At 45.7% G+C, this 20,171-nt stretch overlaps 1 protein-coding gene across 1 annotated transcript in view; it reads left to right on the top strand.

The window, feature by feature from the left end:
• MARCHF9 (membrane associated ring-CH-type finger 9) overlaps positions 1-20,171 on the top strand; it is a 217,396-nt gene that overhangs the window by 145,372 nt on the left and 51,853 nt on the right. The window lies entirely within an intron of this gene.

Below are 20,171 nucleotides of genomic sequence, written 5' to 3'. Positions count from 1 at the left end.
AGGACAGGAGGGGGCGTGGTGAGAGCACGACAGGAGGGGGCGTGGTGAGAGCAGGACAGGAGGGGGCGCGGCGAGAGCAGGACAGGAGGGGGCGTGGCGAGAGCAGGACAGGAGGGGGCGTGGTGAGAGCAGGACAGGAGGGGGCGTGGTGAGAGCAGGACAGGAGGGGGCGTGGTGAGAGCAGGACAGGAGGGGGCGTGGCTGCCAATAGCAGGAAAACCAGGCAGTTCTGCTTAAGAAGATATATTAGTAAGTGTAATATCTCCCTACTTTCTTTATAGCTTTAATAAGTGCTAACAGAGTGGCCAACCCCTTTAAATATGAGATCTGAACCTTCTGTCAGCGTCATTTGTGTCTTTTTATCAGTCTCACCTAGCACTTTAAAAGACACAGGAAAATTGCAAACTTTTAACGTTTTGGATTAAGTTCAGAGTTGAAGAGCACAGTTCGATTAGCTCGGATTTTTCTGCTGAGATCGTCAAAGATGAAAGCCACTCAGAGCAAAAGTACGGCACTTAACTGTTGCACCTTTTTTTCCCAGACGTCTTTTTCAGCCGCACATTAGGCTTGTGAGTCGACAGTTCTTCCTTTTTCAGCGAGCTCATCTGTCGTGTGTGAGAGAAATTAGTTGTGTTGGAGAAACTGGTGTCAGAATTTGACCGATCGATCATGATTGTCATGTAGATGTGGTCTACTGGATCCATTTCGATTTGGTCTGCAAGACTGAATCAATGTATAAAAGATACAACTGCCCATTGGAGCCTCAATGTCCATTATACATCCCGCATATTGGTTATTATTTGTTTTCATACGTCATACTTTGTACCGTACAGTCTACATACATGATAACCTTTGTCATGGTCATAGATCTACGTCAGCTGCTGATTCCTTCCTATCTAGCATGTGCAGAAATGTGCTGTTCAGATCTTAAAGGGGTTATCCAATCCTAAAAAAAGCCCCCCCATATGCCCCAAAGCTGAATATACTTACTCGGTCCACGCTCCCTGCCCCGCTCCTGGTCTCGCACCGCCACTGCAGCTTCTCCCCATGCACGGATGAAAACATCAGGTGTCAGGGGGGGGAAGAGCAGCCAATGGCAGACGGTGACAAGCCTCCCTAGCGTCACCCGTGATGCTAGAGAGGCTCCTTCCCACCTGCCATTGGATGCAGTGTGCGGACCAGGAGCAGCACAGGGATCGGGGATCCGGGTAAGTATATTCAGCGCAGGGGGCCCGACATATGGGGAGGCTTTTTTTTAAAATTGGATAACCCCTTTAAAGGGAATCTTTCAGCTCCAAAACACTGCCCAAACTAGAGTATGCGGTGTATAGTGTAAGTGGTGCTGAGTGCGGTTATGTATTTTTATCTTCATGCTCACTTCCATTCCGACGCTGTGCTCTCACAAACCAGCAGTAAAATATATTGACAGGACTCCTCTTTGAGTCCTCTCCATTATGTGTGTGAGCACGAGAGTCCTCTCAATGCATTTTACTGCTGGTTTGTGGGATCACAGCGTCAGAATATAGTGAGTATGAAGATAAAGGTGACATATCCGGTCTTGGCATCACTTATGCTCTTCACTCTAGATTGGGGGGATTCAGAGCTGACAGATGCCCTTTATAGAATGATCTTGTTTTTTTAATCTTTGATCTACAGTAAGTGACTGTACAGCTACTTAAAACAGAGACACACAAATATAAAGCGAAGCCAATATAGCAAGCAGGTTAGTGTTAAACTGAGACTTCCAGTGTTTCTATTTAGATACCAATTACTGCCTTGTAATGGAATAAGTGCTTATCTAATTTACTTAGTATATATGTTAATTAGCAATCAGATAAGTAGATCCACTCATGTTATTTGGGGATAGAGCAGAGCGATGTGTACTCCAGCCCATTAGTTCAGTGCTTTGCTCTCCAGGTGTCATTTTTAACCATACCCAAGTAAGATGACTTCTTTCTTTTTAGAAATGATATGTTATAGATACTGATCCTGTAAGAGGCCTTTAGCTCAATTATTGATTCAAATAGTTTAATTGGCACTGCAGTTTACTCCATGTAAGTACATTTTCTCTTTGACCAAGATAACGTGCATTTACGTTGGGTAAGACAATATGATCACAGCCATCTATATTTAAGGTGCAGTAAAATCTCTTACAACTCAGTTTCTGACTAGGACCCACCAGGAAAAAAATGTTCTGAGAGACAGCTCTTTATCCATTCAGAACATGTACACATAGATATTTCATTACATCTTAAAGTGTTTTTTCCCCAATATTTAAAAAATATTTGCAAATGGTTTAAATTCAGTATGATTTATCAACTACCATTTTTTCGCCCTATAAGACGCACCTAGGTTTTAGAGGTTAGAGGAGGAAAATAAAAAGAAATATATTTTTCATCCAGCGAATGATCAGACCCCAAGGATAATCAGGCCTCAGATCAGACCACCATTGTTAAACAGACCTTAACTTAGTGTCACGGTGGGGAGTGGGGGAAACTTCCCACCGAACACCATGGAAAAACGGGGATGACAACTAGGCCTGGACACAGAGAAAAGGGAGCAGGTCACCTCCTACAGCCACCCTAATCCTAGCCCTGACTTCTCACACCGTATGAGCGGACCCAAATGGTAGGACGACTCATACCCAGGAACCTCGGACCCTGGAATCCCTGAACAGCCCTACAGATAATGAAAGGACGTGAGCCAACCTGTTTCTCCAAGATACAGAAGAACAGGAGTCTCACCCAGCTTAGATGCAGGGAAAATAGGAGACTGTGAACAGCTACTGGATAACCAGAACAACACACTTACCTGCCGCAGCCACACATCTGGAACCCGTGCTTATGTACTGGAGCCCACACACCAAATAGGACACAGTACAAACACCAAACATAGGAACCAGCACACCAATAACTGCCTGGACCCCCATGCAGACAGGATGCATAAAGGCACCAGGCAGAGCTGCTCACTGATTTGTAGTTCCCCCTCCGGGGAAACCTGGGGCCCTCTCACCAAAGGCAAACATACACAGGGAGATGTCTAGCATCCATGCAGGACTGAGCATACACCATAGAGAGATCCATTGCTCTTCCTGCTGCACTGTGCTGTGAGATCACAGCGTGAGGTCAAAGAGCACACCTGTGTCCTAACACTGTGTGCACGCCACAGCATAGTGTGCGCATCGGCAGAAAGGACCAGGGAGCAGTGAGTACAGCCAAACAAGGAGTGCTGTATTTACTTGTCCTACTTGTCCTACTGTACTAATGACCGCTTCTATAATGAAAGCACTCATTAGTATTTGCCCTATAAAATGCTCTGCTATTTTCACCACACTTTTGGGGGGGAAAAGTGCAAGTGCATCTTATAGGGAAAGAATGACGGTACTAATGTGCTGTCCGTAACGGAAATACTGGCAGTCTCTTGTGCAGTCATATCACCGTATTTTTTCCTGCTTGTGTGACTCTCCTCGGCCCCTTGCTATGGGACCTCACACATCAAGGACTCATGCTGTGTCCATTTCTCCCACTATGTATCGTTTGGTGGGCAGCAGATTGTATGGTGTCAGTCAGTTGCAGAGCAGCTTTTGTAATCTCACCCTCAGCAAACCCTGACAGCATCAAAACAACAGTGCTGCACAGAGATAGTGAAAATGAAAACTACTTCTGAGCTATGGGGTCATCATATGATCACCTTCCCTACTGCCGTACAACTATATACGTTAGTGGTAGTGTTTTTATAGATGGCGCCCTGAGTGGAGGGAATGTCTGCTATCGACAATAACGCCAATCGCAGACATTTAACCTCTGAGGCAGAGAGCACTGCATTCCCAGGGGACAAATTCACTTTAAAACAGAAGCGTTCCTTTCTGACAATCTCTAGCTCCTCATTGGGGGAGAAGGATACATTTTTATTGAGTGATCTCCTCCACAGTATGGGGAGTAGCGATCGCTAATGCCATCACTCGTCCCAATGAGGAATCATTGTTTGCTGGCAGCAAAGTGCTGTTAAGACAGCACAATCTGCTGCCGCTATATGATGATTTAGATCACTGCACCAACAATCCTATTACCTGATGAGCAAACAGATTATCAGTCGGTGTAAGGCTACTTTCACACTAGCGTTCACAGAGGATCCGTCTGGTGTCTGCACAGACGGATCCTCTCCTATAATGCAGACGTTTGGATCCGTTCAGAACGGATCCACAGGGCCGGCCTTTGGGGTGTGCGGGCTGTGCGGCCGCACAGGGCGCCATAGTAACAGGGGCGCTGGGCGGCCGACAGCTTGCAATGTAATCTGCGGCAGCCGGCAGGCGAGGCTGTACTTGTGTTCTCCCTCGGGGCGCCCCCTCCATCTCCCCCTCCCCTGTCTGACCTGCCTGCTGCCCCCACCGCTGCCAATAAGAAGAGGCAGGAGGAGGAGGGGAGGGGCTGTGGCCACTGCGCCACCAATGAAGAAAACTGACCTGTGATACAAATACAGGAGGTGGGTGCCGGAATCAAATAGCCGGCACCCGACCTTTGTGACAGGGAGCTGCGATCAGCTGCAGTTGAGTTAACCCTTCAGGTGCGGTACCTGAGAGGTTAACTGCCGCTGATCGCAGCTCCCTGTCACAAAGGTCGGGTGCCGGCTATTTGATTCCGGCACCCGCCTCCTGTATTTGTATAAGAAACGTTGGTGGAACAGTGCGCCCCCCCCCCCCAAACACCCCAGTATAAGAAACATAATTGGTGGCTCAGTGCGCCCCCCCCTAGTATAAGAAACGTTGGTGGCACAGTGCGCCCCCCCCAGTATAAGAAACATTGGTGGCTCAGTGGGAAGTGCCAATGAGGGTTAAAAAATAATTTAAAAAAATTAACTCACCTCCTCCAGTTGATCGCGTAGCTGCCGGTCTTTCTTCAGGACCTGTGGTGACGTCACTGAGCTCATCACATGACCCATTACCATGGTGATGGATCATGTGATGTATCATGTGATGAGCACAGTGATGTCACCACAGGTCCTTTGACAGGTCATGAAGAAAGAACAGAAGACGATCAATTGGAGGAGGTGAGTTAATTATTTTTTAATTTTTTAACCCTCATTGGCACTGCCCACTGCGCCACCAATGTTTATTATATTGAGGGGGGGCGCACTGCGCCACCAATGTTTATTATATTGAGGGGGAGCGCACTGCGCCACCAATGTTTATTATATTGAGGGGGGGCGCACTGCGCCACCAATGTTTATTATATTGAGGGGGGCGCACTGCGCCACCAATGTTTATTATATTAAGGGGGGGCCCACTGCGCCAATGTTTATTATACTGGGGTGTTGGCGGGGCGCACTGCGCCACCAATGTTTATTATACTGGGGTGTTGGGGGGGCGCACTGCGCCACCAATGTTTATTATACTGGGGTGTTGGGGGGCGCACTGCGCCACCAATGTTTATTATACTGGGGTGTTGGGGGGCGCACTGCGCCACCAATGTTTATTATACTGGGGTGTTGGGGGGCGCACTGTGCCACCAATGTTTATTATATTGGGGGGGCGCACTGCGCACAACGATGGGTTAGGGAAATTTCACAGCAGAGTGCGCATGCGCTGGGAGCCTCGCCGGCGGTTAGGGTAGGGAAAAATTATGGGCCAGTGCGCAGGCGCAGTGATCGGATGGATGTTCTCAGCAGGACACCGGCCGACACTGCGCATGCGCTGGGAGTCTCACCAGCAGTTAGGGTAGGGAAAAAGCACTGGCCCGTACGTAATTTTTCCCTTCCCTAACCGCTGGTGAGGCTCCCGGTGCATGCGCAGTGTCGGCCGGTGCTTAGCTGAGAACATCCATCCGATCACTGCGCCTGCGCACTGGCCCATAGTTTTTCCCTACCCTAACCGCCGGAGAGACTCCTGGCGCATGCGCACTCTGCTGTGAAACTTCCCTAACCTGACGTTGTGCGCCTGCGCGGCGCTGCACACCTCCTCACGTCATGTCCGGTGCGACCGGAAGTGACGAGGGTAGGGAAATCTCACAAAGTAGGGAAGTATGACATTACACCGGCCTTTGGGGTGTGTGGGCTGGTAACTACTTGGTTGGATAGTCAGCCAGCCTATGCCATGATGCAAGCAACAAGCAGTGTTTTTTTTTTTTTTTTTTTGGGGGGGGCGCCACAAGGTTAGCTCGCACAGGGCGCCTGGACACCTAAGGCCGGCCCTGCGTCTGCATTATAGTTTAGAAAAAATTCTAAGTGTGAAAGTTGTTCAGACGGATCCGTCCAGACTTTACATTGAAAGTCAATGGGGGACGAATCCATTTGAAAATTGAGCCATATTGTGTCAACTTCAAACGGATCCGTCCTTATTGACTTACATTGTAAGTCTGGACGGATCCGTTTGCCTCCGCACGGCCAGGCGGACACCCGAACGCTGCAAGCAGCGTTCAGGTGTCCGCTTGCTGAGCGGAGCGGAGGCTGAACGCTGCCAGACTGATGCATTCTGAGCGGATCCGCGTCCACTCAGAATGCATTGGGGCCGTACGGATACGTTCGGGGCCGCTTGTGAGCCCCTTCAAACGGAGCTCACAAGCAGAGCCCCGAACGCTAGTGTGAAAGTAGCCTTAAAGGCCCTTTAGCCTTTCTTAAAGTCCTCATTTGTTCCTGTTGTGACCACCTCCTGAGCTATACTGTCCAACAGATTTACATTTCTTATGGTGAAGCCATTTTTTGTTCTCTAGACAGAGGCAGTGCCCCCTTGACTTTTGAGGAGATTTTGCATGCAGATTTTTACCATATTTTTTTTACGGCCCATTTATATATTTATATAGGTTATTCATGTCCCCTCTTAGACACCTCTTCTCCAGCCTAAATACATTTAATTTGTTTAATCTTTTGTCTTAAGTTAAACCCTCCTTATCAGTTTAGTTGCTCTTCTTTGTACTTTTTCCAGCTCCAGGGCATCCCCCCTATGGACTGGTGCCCAGAACTGAGCTGCATATTCCAGATGAGGCTGCACCAATGCTTTGGTAATATTACATCCCTGCCCCGCGAGTCCATTCCTCTTTTAATTTACGAAAGTATGCTGCTGGCCTGAGAAGCTTTTCTTACACTTAGCAAAACTTTAGTAAAAAGAAAATGCGAATAGAAGATCATGTGAATTTTTATGGTTATTTCCATGTCAGCCATTCATGATCGGAATTAATGTAATACCCGTCGTAAGCAGCAGCCGGAGGTGGATGGAGTTATGGTTGTGTTACACTGTATCGGTAACTTCCATAGAAGTGAATTGAAGTTTCGAAAACCCTAACCCATTCACTTAATGTGGGTAGCATGAGATATGACAGATATGCCTACAAGCCAGTCATGAGTGTAGCAAATGTATTGCGTTTGATCGGTAATAGGGTTCGGAGGCCAGCAGCTAGTGGCAGATTGGATATATAATGTTCTTAGCCTGAACTAAGCGTCATTATTGTACTGCCTCAAGTATCTCAGCTGTCCAAAGCAACCAGTCCCAGTGCAGTCCTTATTTCTCCTGCGCAGAATAGACTATTAAATCTGCATTCTGGGTGCTAAAGACAATAAGAGCGTGACACATCTCTGATATATGAGGCCTGTTATTTGTCTGGAAATAAGTGGATAACACTTTAGAATACAAGGCAGGATGTTTTGTGCAGATCTTTTCTGTCACAGTATTAGTTCTATGGGAAACATTCGTCTCCAAACAGTTCCAGGTTATAATAACCATCATTTAGATACTGCAGTGAGATAGTAAAACCTAATTCACACAGGAAGAATACAGCTCTGTACAGCATTCCAGTTCGGCGGACCCGTAATCTATCACCTACAGAAGTCTAGGGAGGTTATAATACGTGTCCTTGTTGAATCCATAAGAAAACAATCGTAGCATAAACCATAAGATGCTGTACTATGAAGCCACCATGCCGAGTTACTATATGACAGCACTATATGTACATTGTACGTTTTTCAAACCAGCAATTGGATCTGAATACTTTTGTAATTAGATGTAATTCAAAATTTAGCATAGCCAGTGAGCTATTCAATAAAATGTATCTGTATAGCGCCACCTGCTGTTTGTTCTTTTCTCCGTTTTTTGTCCGTCTCACTGAGCTGGTTGAACGTGCTCAGTTTAAATCTTCGGCTTCTACCAGCCATATATTCTTTTATAAGATGTGGCATTTAAGCCTCAGTCACAGGTCCGTGTCCTTGCTTAAATCCTTGAGAAGGTGGTCAGTGATGTCTCCATAATGGATCCGTGTGTCCATTTTTTGCTGTCCATGTGTCATCCGTGTTTCACTGCACAGCTGAAAAATAATTTTTAAAACATTTCTTTCTAATGATCCGTGAAATACGGATGAAACATGGATAGCATCTGTGTTGCATGACATCTGTGGTTTTCACGGACCCATAAACTATAAAGGGCGTGATTGATCCGTGAATACGGACAAAATAAAGCATGCATCCATGCTAAAAACATGGACCCACGGACCGTGGTAAAAAACTGATGTGTGAATACACACATTAAGGCCTCATGCACACGGCCGTTGTTTTGGTCCGCATCCGAGCCGCCGTTTTTGCGGCTCGGGTGCGGACCCATTCACTTCAATTTGGCCGCAAAAGATGCGGATAGCACTCCGTGTGTTGTCCGCATCCGTTGCTCCGTTCCGTGGCCCTGCAAAAAAATATAGCCTGTCCTATTCTTGTCCGTTTTGCGGACAAGAATAGGCATGTCTACAATGGGCCACCCTTTCCGTTCCGCAAATAGTTTGCGGACCGGAAAAAAACGGAACGGCCGTGTGCATGTAGCCTAAAATGAATGGGTGCTGTCTGTGGAGAACATGTACAGCAGGTGTACGTGGAACACTGACGTGTGAATGAGGCTTTACAGGGAGAGAGCTGCAGCAGAAAGGACACCCCCCTGAGCTGTGAGGCTGAAGAGAATCCAGCAGAACAATTAGAGCAGTGAGTGGAGAGATCTCTGGATCCATGTGAGGTACAGGGCTGGTTCTAGCTTTGTTACAAAGGTAATGTCATGTACTATATGATGTCCGATTTTCATGTTTTACATCAATCATGGCTGTGAAGGGGCTGTCTGGGATTTTGATATTAATGGCCTGTCTTCAGGATAGGTAATCAATACCTGATTGGTGGGGTTCTGACTCCTGGCATCCCCGCTGATCAGCTGTTTGAAGCGGCTCTGATTCTCTGGTGAGCGCCTCCTCACAGCTTACCAAGCACAGCGCCGTACTTCGTATAGTGGCTGTGCTTGGTATTGCAGCTCAGGTTCATTCGCTGTAATGGGACTGAGGTGCGCCTAGGCCATGTGACCAGTGAATGTGACGTCAATGGCCTAGGAAGAGACTGCAGCACTCACCATGAGCTATCTTCAGGATAGGTCATCAATATTAGATTGGGGGGGATAGATTCCTGCCCTCCCCCCTAGGATCAGCTGATTAAAGGTAGTGAAGCTGTAGTGCTTGGACTCATTGTATACCAAGCACAGTGCTGTACATGAGCGGATCCTATAGGACATCCACATTGGATATCTTACGATATGCCACAGAGAAGTTTAATCCATTTGCTCGAATGGGACTTACCTGCAGAAAGGCCACACGACCGATCAATGTCATGTGACAGGCCAAGGAAAAGGCCTCAGAGCATGCCCTCCCTTCAAGCGGCTGATCAGCAGGAGTTCCCCCGTAAATAACATATTGATGGCCTATCCTGAGGTTAGGTGATCTGTATTTTAGTCCCGGACAACCCCATTAAAAGGCAGTTGACAATAGTTGTTACCATAGGTCTGTGCATTACTGCTCTGCTATGAATCCTAGATGGGGGGGGTCCCGCCAGATGGCTTTATGTGATGTGCGCAGCGTTCTCCAGATCGCTTACTATATGACGAGAAGAACATTCATCAGCGTTGTTATGGGGAAAGCTGCCAAATCCATACCTTAGAGAGCTGGCACTGCCCCCGCTACGTTTTATGTATATATGTTATACCTATTCCTCGCACCTGTTTGCTTAATACTTTTGTATGACATTTCTGCTTTTCTCGAGGACAGCGCAGGAAGCCCATACGCCGGCATGATAAGAACCAGCGGGACCTGTTTTTCCCTTCCACATATTTGTGTATGATCTGTGTTTGCCATTGAGCGGTAGCAAATCAATTACCCGAATACCTTGTTAGCAGCTTGTTGTCTGGCTGTCGCTGCCGAAGGAAAATACAGGTGGGCAGCCGACGGGAGGTTATTGTGCACTTTTACTATCAGCCGCCATTGACAGCATTTAAGAGCCTCTCTGCCTTTGAATTCTTTTGCCGCACGTTTATTTTTTTATGTATGTTGTACAGACATCAACTAAACCATGGGTCACCACCGAGATAACAATGAAGTCCTGTCTTTATTTTTCCCTCAAGCATACCTGCTTTGGATGAAGGGAACATAAAACCTTAAAAAATCCTCCAGATTGTTGGTGACCCAGGGGCTGGTAGACGCCTTTGATGTGACGGAAATAGTCTTGCCGTGGCATCGAAGAAATGGCTTAAGATGAATGGCAAGAGAATGTATGAAGACAGCAAGGTGCCGCTGTAAATGACATTTCCTATTGGCGTCCATGTTTGACTAGCACATCTTATTTCAGTCAGTGGATACACCAGTCGAATACAGATAAAGGAATATCTTACTTGGCATAGAATCTACCTACAAATGACCCTCAAATAGACATGATCTCATTCTTGGATCCTCTCCCGTGGTTTTTCCATTTTGTCTGAGAAGAACTCCGATGAATAATAATCAGAGAGATCATTTCATCCATACTATGATCCAAAGGCAGCAAAACCTCTCTAAAGGGCCGTCTGTTTGAGAAGACCACTCCCTTACCCAGACCAGATTTCCTGTGACAGATTTTCAGTTCCACCTATAGTAAGCATACCGGCCATCTTCTTTGAGAAGGTCCCCGCCCCAGATGATCAGTTTCCAGTGCAATATTGGGTGGTCATCTCAAACAGGATGCCCTCTACTTTGGATTGCTTGGAGATGATTATTAGAAACAATCCAATTGACCACATATCCTGGTTAAAGATGACTTTCTTACGTTTTGTGTAGGACATTGCAGCTTGCCTCCATCACTTTATTGTTGCTGAGGAACAATTAAGACAACCCTTGGTCAAGCGTAGTCCTGTTTCTGGAAGAAAGCAGACACATTTTTCTACTCTTTAACCCCTTAAGGACCGGGCTCATTTTCACCTTCAGGACCAGTCAATTTTTTGCAAATCTGACCAGTGTCACTTTATGTGGTGATAACTTTAAAACGCTTTGACTTATCCAGGCCATTCTGAGATAGTTTTTTCGTCACATATTGTACTTCATGACACTGATAAAATGGAATAAAAAAAAATTTTTAGTTATAAAAAAATACCAAATTTGCCAAAAATTGGGAAAAATTAGCAAATTTCCAAGTTTCAATTTCTCTACTTCTATAATACATATTAATACCTACAAAAATTGTTATTACTTTACATTTCCCATATGTCTACTTCATGTTAGGATCATTTTGGGAATGACATTTTATTTTTGGGGGACGTTACATGGCTTAGAAGTTTAGAAGTAAATCTTGAAATTTCTCAGACATTTTCAAAAACCAACTTTTTAAAGACCAGTTCAGGTCTGAAGTCACTTTGTGAAGCTTACATAATAGAAACCACCCAAAAATGACCCCATTCTAGAAACTACACCCCTCAAGGTATTCAAAACTGATTTTACAAACGTCGTTAACCCTTTAGGTGTTCCACAAGAATTAATGGAAAATAGAGATACAATTTCAAAATTTCACTTTTTTGGCAGATTTTCCATTTTAATATTTTTTTTCCAGTTACAAAGCAAGGGTTAACAGCCAAACAAAACTCAATATTTATGACCCTGATTATGTAGTTTACAGAAACACCCCATATGTGGTCGTAAACTGCTTTACGGGCACACGGCAGGGAGCAGAAGGAAAGGAATGCCATACGGTTTTTGGAAGGCAGATTTTGCTGGACTGTTTTTTTTGACACCATGTCCCATTTGAAGCCCCCCTGATGCACCCCTAGAGTAGAAACTCCAAAAAAGTTACCCCATTTTAGAAACTACGGGATAGGGTGGAAGTTTTGTTGGTACTAGTTTAGAGTACATATGATTTTTGGTTGCTCTATATTACACTTTTTGTGAGGCAAGGTAACAAGAAATAGCTGTTTTGGCGATACCTAATATGTATACTTTTTTTTATTTATGCAAGTTTTACACAATGATTTCATTTTTGAAACAAAAAAAATAATGTTTTAGTGTTTTCATAGTCTAAGAGCCATAGTTTTTCCAGTTTTTGGCTGATTATCTTGGGTAGGGTATGATTTTTGCGGGATGAGATGACGGTTTGATTGGCACTATTTTGGGGTGCATATGACTTTTTGATCCCTTGCTATTACACTTTTTGTGATGTAAGGTGCCAAAAAATTGTTTATTTAGCACAGTTTTTATTTTAAATTTTTTACGGTGTTCATCTGAGGGGTTAGGTCATGTGATATTTTTATAGAGCCGGTCGATATGGACGCGGCGATACCTAATATGTATACTTTTTTTTATTTATGCAAGTTTCACACAATAACAGCTTTTTTAAAACAAAAAAAAAATTATGTTTTAGTGTCTCTATATTCTGAGCCATAGTTTTTTTATTTTTGGGGAGATTGTCTCAGGTAGGGGCTAATTTTTTGCGGGATGAGGTGACGGTTAGATTGGTACTATTTTGGTGGGCGTACGCCTTTTTGATCGCTTGCTGTTGTACTTTTTGTGATGTAAGGTGACAAATAAATTGTGTTCAGCTGAGGGGTTAGGTCATGTGATATGTTTATAGAGCTGGTCGATACGGACGCGACGATACCTAATATGTCTATATGTCTTTTCCCTATTTTTTACAATTCTTTTTTACTTTATATTTGGAAAAGGACGCTTTTTTTTTTTACTTGAAACTTACATTTTTTTTGTAAAACTTACATTTTATAAACTTTTTTTTTTTCACTTTATTATTTGTCCCACTCTGGGACTTCAACATTACAGGGTCTGATCCCTGTTTCAATGCAGCACGATACATCTGTATTCTGCTGTATTGAACTGTTAGTGTCTTACACTGTAAGACGCTAACAGTTGCCTGCGAGACCCAGCCTGGGGGCTGGGCCTCTTAGGCTTCGGTACATGCCAGGCCCCAAGCCTTGGAATTGCTTGGGGCTGCCATGGCAACCATCAAGTCCCCGCCACAGAGCGCAAACCTCCCATATGCCACGGTCAGCGCTGACCGCGGCATATGAGGGGTTAATCCACCGGCATCGCCGTTATCGCCGATGCTGGTGGAAGCAGCAGGGATCCGGCTGTCAGTAACAGCCGGATCTCTGCCGCTGATTGCGGCACCGCACGCGGGGGGGAGGAACGACTGCAGGACGAGAAGGTGCCGGCGCTAGGTGCCTAGCGCTAGGTGCCGGCGATTTAGGACGAGCATTCTCGTCCTGGGTCCTTAAGGGGTTAATTGACTGAACCATAGAGGGAATGTATTAAGACTGTCATACAATGCACTAGATTTATTAAAGGGGTTTTCCAAGATTTTTTTATGGATGACCTATTCTCTGGATTGGTCATCAGTATCTGATCGGGAGTCCGACACCCGGGACCCTGTCGGTCAGCTGTTTGAGAAAGCAGTGACACTTGCAGTAGTGTTGCCACCTTCTCCAGCTTTTCCTAGTCCAGTGACGTCACATTTATAGGTCACATGGCGTAGGCACAGCTCAGCCCCTTTGAAGTGAATGGGACTGAGATGCAATACCAAGCACAGCCACTATAAAGTGTACGGCGCTGTGCTTGGTAAGCTGAGAGATGGCTACTGTCTCAAACAGCTGATTGGAGGGTCCCGGGTGTCGGACCCCCTTGATCAGATACTGATGACCTTTCCAGAAGATAGGTCATCAGTAAAGAATCTTAGGAAACTCTCTTAAGAGTTAATAATCCTGGCACATCGTTGGGAGGTCTGTGCCCCCAAAAAAGAAATGTGTGCTAGCTAGGGAGATTTCTGATCTAATGTGTGCCAATTTTTGGGCGCAAATGTTGTTAAGAGACTGCGGAGATCCTGCCTATGGTCTATATTATCCTACCAACTTCCTGCCCACTTATGGAAAAAGGCAAAAAAAAAAAGTGGAAAAACTTAAAAACCACAATTTTTGGCACAAAAATGTGCCAAAAATGTCTCCTTTTGTATGCCAGAAAACTGGCATTGTAAGTTCATAAACCAAACATCCCTCCCCCGCTCCCTGTGTGTTGAAATTGCTAAATGTAATTACAACCACTATGTTCTAATCAAGTTTTCCATGGAGGCTTTTTCTAGGGTGGGCAACCTAATATTAAAGTGTTAATGTATTCATCTGAGGGGACTCATTGTTCACCATAACTACACTTTGGTTCGCCTACCCCATTATCATTCACAGAGGTTGTTTGAAATTCCAAGACATGTCTACTTTTTTGTGCACAGTCTGATTTTTGGTATAGCAGTTCAGCCCCACTCACTTAAAGGGGTATTCTGGTTTTGTGATATTGATGACGTCTCCTCAGCATAGGTCATTGATGTCAGATTGTTGGGGTCTACCTGTAGCTGTTTAATGGGTCTGCACTGCTTCCTATTCACTTGAATAGGACAAACAGTTGTAATTACACTGCTCTGCCGCAGCAGTTTAACATGGTCACTTTTCAGATATCAGGAAGAGTTAAAGCGGTTGTCTGAAGTGTCTAAATCTAATGACCTATCCTTAGGATAGGAGGGATGGGCAAACTGCGTCTCTCCAGCTGTTGTAAAACTAAAACTCCCAGTATGCCCAGTCTACCTACAGCTATCAGCAGGGCATGATGGGATTTGTAGTTTTATCTGGAGAGCCGCAGTTTGCCAATCACTGGCTAGGTCATGAGTATTTGTTCGGTGGGTGTCCAACTCACAGCTCCCCTGCCAATCAACTGTTTAAAGAGGTTTTGGCGCCTCTTCTTAGGTCAGTAATGCCACATTCATCGCTCGTGTGGCCTAGGTGCAGTTTAGTCCGATTTAAGTGAATGAGTCTGAGCTGCAATACCAAGCACAGCCACTATTCAATGGACGATGCTGTGCTTGGTAAGCTGCAAGAAGGCTGCAGCGCTCACTGGAGTACCGCAGCCTCTTTAAAGAGCTGATTAGCAGGGGTGTCAGGAGTTGAACCTCCACCAATCTGAAACTTATGACTATAGATGAGCGAATCGAAGCTGACGAAGTGGAATTCGATCCGAATTTCAGGAAAAATTCAATTCGCACCGAAGCCGAATTTCCTGACGCTTTGTGGTAACGGATTGCATTTTATCCTAAAATGGCTGCTACATGTGTGAGGACATGGAGCAAGGAACTCTGAGAAGGCGGGATCACCCATAATGCCATGCATGCAGCCAATCAGCAGCCAGCCAGCCCTGTGATGTCACAGCCCTATAAATAGCCTCATCAATCTTGGATTCTGCCGTCACTTGGTCACTCTGTGGTCTTCCAGATGCTGCTGCTACCTCCACACTATGTCACCTTGCCACTCTGTGGCCCCCTCATGCTGCTGCTGCTACATCCACATAATGTCACCTTGCCACTCTGTGGCCTTTTGATGTTGCCGCCACCTCCACACTATGTCACCTTCCCACTCTGTGGTCTCCTGATGCTGCCGCCATCTCCACACTATGTCATCTTGCCACTCTGTGGCTTCCTGATGCTGCCACCACCTCCAGACTCTGTCATTGGGCCACTCTGTGGTCTCCTCATGCTGCTTCCACCTCACCACAATGTCATAGGGCCACTCTGGAGACTTCTCATGCTATTCCCACCCTCCCCACTTCATGACTGGGCCACTATTTAGCTTGGCTGACATCATCATTTATTTGACCCTTCTTCTGATCTGTCAGAAGTAAGGAAAAATGAGACGCACAACGGATCCTGTCTGTGTAGCCAGCTGTAAGGCCTGTATGGTCCAATCAGAATTGGCTTATGATTTGGTAGCTAAAAGCAGGAGTGGGTACAAAACACAGCAGACATGTAAATATTCCATTCACGTGTCATCTCTGTTTTAGATCCACTCCTATATTTTTTTTCCATTAGCAATACTGATGGATTACTGACCAAATGCTGACTGAGTGAAGGCGGATGTGCAACAGACAGGATCCGTTTTTTGTGGGTTATTGTTCTGACGGATCAGAGGAAGGGCAAAATAATCAGTGACGTCAACACAGACTTACTGCTGACACCCTCTCCACTCTGTCGGGAAGGGGGGGGGGCTCTACTTGTATAAGCGTTTAATAGAACAGGTTCTGTAGACATCTACAGTTGCAAGAAAAAGTATGTGAACCCTTTGGAATGATATGGATTTCTGCACAAATTGGTCATAAAATGTGATCTGATCTTCATCTAAGTCACAACAATAGACAATAGCAGTCTGCTTAAACTAATAACACACAAAGAATTAAATGTTACCATGTTTTTATTGAACACACCATGTAAACATTCACAGTGCAGGTGGAAAAAGTATGTGAACTCTTGGATTTAATAACTGGTTGAACCTCCTTTGGCAGCAATAACTTCAACCAAACGTTTCCTGTAGTTGCAGATCAAACGTGCACAATGGTCAGGAGTAATTCTTGACCATTCCTCTTTACAGAACTGTTTAAGTTCAGCAATATTCTTGGGATGTCTGGTGTGAATCGCTTTCTTGAGGTCATGCCACAGCATCTCAATCGGGTTGAGGTCAGGACCCTGACTGGGCCACTCCAGAAGGCGTATTTTCTTCTGTTTAAGCCATTCTGTTGTTGATTTACTTCTATGCTTTGGGTCGTTGTCCTGTTGCAACACCCATCTTCTGTTGAGCATCAGATGGTGGACAGATGGCCTTAAAGGGACACTGACAGGCCAAAACAGCATATATAGTTAGATATATCACATTACAGGTCTTATACAGTCTTTTAAAAGCATATAAGTATCCCCCCTGTCCACCTTATAAAGAGCGAAATATAAAGTTTTATAACCTGCTTCTGCGGTCAGCAATCTGCCCAAGGGGCGGCGTTTCATGTGAAAATGCGCCCAGCCAGCCTTCCCAACGGCCGTTTGAAGCCCCGCCCAGCTCATTAATATTCACTTCGCTGGGCGGCGGCTAGAACTCTCTCCAGTCCCGATCCTGCGCCTGCGCAATTCAATCCTCCGGGCATCGTTCATGCCCAATCTTCCTCTGCCTCTCTTTGTCTGCACTGTGTACACACAGAAAATGAGGGCGGAGTGAAGATTTGGAGGTCGGACGCACTATAATTAACTCCTTAGACGATGTGAGTGAGCAGCGCTCTGAAGCGCTGCTCTGAACAGTGCATGGCTGAGGCTGCAGCTGCCTCGAAGACGCAGGCTGGTGTGTGTACGCAGGCGCGATCTAACGGCACGGCGGGGCACAGGCGCAGAAGATTGGGCATGAACGATGCCCGGAGGATTGAATTGCGCAGGCGCAGGATCGGGACTGGGGAGAGTTCTAGCCGCCGCCCAGCGAAGTGAATATTAATGAGCTGGGCGGGGCTTCAAACGGCAGTTGGGAAGGCTGGCTGGGCGCATTTTCACATGAAACGCCGCCCCTTGGGCAGATTGCTGACCGCAGAAGCAGGTTATAAAACTTTATATTTCGCTCTGTATAAGGTGGACAGGGGGGATACTTATATGCTTTTAAAAGACTGTATAAGACCTGTAATGTCATATATCTAACTATATATGCTGTTTTGGCCTGTCAGTGTCCCTTTAAGTTCTCCTGCAAAATGTCTTGATAAACTTAGGAATTTATTTTTCCTTCGATGATAGCAATCCGTCCAGGCCGTGACGCAGCAAAGCAGCCACAAACCATGATGCCCCCACCACCATACTTCACAGTTGGGATGAGGTTTTGATGTTGGTGTGCTGTGCCTCTTTTTCTCCACACATAGTGTTGTGTGTTTCTTCCAAACAACTCAACTTTGGTTTCATTGGTCCACATAATATGTTGCCAGTACTGCTGTGGAACATCCAGGTGCTCTTGTGCAAACTGTAAACGTGCAGCAATGTTTTTTTTGGACAGCAGTGGCTTCCTCTGTGGTATCCTCCCATGAAATCCATTCTTGTTTAGTGTTTTACGTATCGTAGATTCGCTAACAGGGATGTTAGCATATGCCAGAGACATTTGTAAGTCTTTAGCTGACACTTAAGGATTCTTCTTCACCTCATTGAGCAGTCTGAGCTGTGCTCTTGCAGTCATCTTTACAGGACGGCCACTCCTAGGGAGAGTAGCAGCAGTGCTGAACTTTCTCCATTTATAGACAATTTGTCTAACCATGGACTGATGAACAGCAAGGCTTTTGGAGATACTTTTATAACCCTTTCCAGCTTTATGCAAGTCAACAATTCTTAATCGTAGGTCTTCTGAGAGCTCTTTTGTGCGAGGCATCATTCACATCAGGCAATGCTTCTTGTGAAAAGCAAACCCAGAACTGGTGTGTGTTTTTTTTATAGGGCAGGGCAGCTGTAACCAACACCTCCAATCTCACCTCATTGATTGGACTCCAGTTGGCTGACACCTCACTCCAATTAGCTCTTGGAGATGTCATTAGTCTAGGGGTTCACATACTTTTTCCACCTGCACTGTGAATGTTTACTTGGTGTGTTCAATAAAAACATGGTAGCATTTAATTCTTTGGGTGTTATTAGTTTAAGCAGACTGTGATTGTCTATTGTTGTGACTTAGATGAAGATCAGATCACATTTTATGACCAATTTGTGCAGAAATCCATATCATTCCAAAGGGTTCACATACTTTTTCTTGCAACTGTTTGTTGAATCAGCTGACGACGGTGTAAAAGGAGTGCGCTTCTTCTTGGCGCTAACATCGACCTGTAAGGCTGAGTTCATACTTGAGTTATATGGTCAGTTTTGGCCCCGTAACTGCCCTAATAAGTGAAGTGTGCAGTGATTCTAGGAGCGACGCCTGTCATCTGCATGTCATACGGACTCACAGTATTGTTTCACTACCACAGCAGACTCCCTATGCGTGTTACTGCAAGGCACATTGTTCTACACCACTATAAAGGCTTTCTGCAGCCAGGAAATAGCCATTTTTTAATGAAATTCGCCGCAAATATATTCTGATCGAATAACAAATTCGGCGAATCGAATTTTGGAAAAATTCGCTCAATCTCTACTAATGACCTATCCTGATGATAGGTCATAGATTTCATGAAACTGAAATGCCTCTTTAAATTCAGCTGAGCTGCAGTACCAAACACAACCCATTGACACATGGAAAACCCCTGCCACATGGAGAGGCTGCCATGTGAACAGGAACCATTTGTATACTGGAGTATGGATACTTCCTTTATTAGGGCTCTTTCACACATTGCGTTCTTGTGTTCCGGCATAGAGTTCCGTCGTCGGGGCTCTATGCCGGAAGAATCCTGATCAGGATTATCCCCATGCATTCTGAATGGAGAGAAATCCGTTCAGGATGCATCAGGATGTCTTCAGTTCAGGACCGGAACGTTTTTTGGCCGGAGAAAATACCGCAGCATGCTGCGCTTTTTGCTCCGGTCAAAAATCCTGAACACTTGCCGCAAGGCCGGATCCGGAATTAATGCCCATTGAAAGGCATTAATCCGGATCCGGCCTTAAGCTAAACGTCGTTTTGGCGCATTGCCGGATCCGACGTTTAGCTTTTTCTGAATGGTTACCATGGCTGCCAGGACGCTAAAGTCCTGTTTGCCATGGTAAAGTGTAGTGGGGAGCGGGGGAGCAGTATACTTACCGTCCGTGCGGCTCCCGGGGCGCTTCAGAGTGACGTCAGGGCGCCCCACGCTCATGGATGACGTGATCACATGGATCACGTCATCCATGCGCATGGGGCGCTCTGACGTCATTCTGGAGCGCCCCGGGAGCCGCACGGACTGTAAGTATACTGCTCCCCCGCTCCCCACTACTACTATGGCAACCAGGACTTTAATAGCGTCCTGGGTGCCATAGTAACACTGAACGCATTTTGAAGACGGATCCGTCTTCAAATGCTTTCAGTTCACTTGCGGTGTTACGGATCCGGCGGGCACCTCCGGCAAATGGAGTACACGACGGATCCG

This window comes from Bufo bufo, chromosome 3 (assembly GCF_905171765.1).
Source record: "Bufo bufo chromosome 3, aBufBuf1.1, whole genome shotgun sequence".
NCBI lineage: Eukaryota > Metazoa > Chordata > Amphibia > Anura > Bufonidae > Bufo > Bufo bufo.
This window is presented reverse-complemented; position numbering and strand designations above follow the sequence as displayed.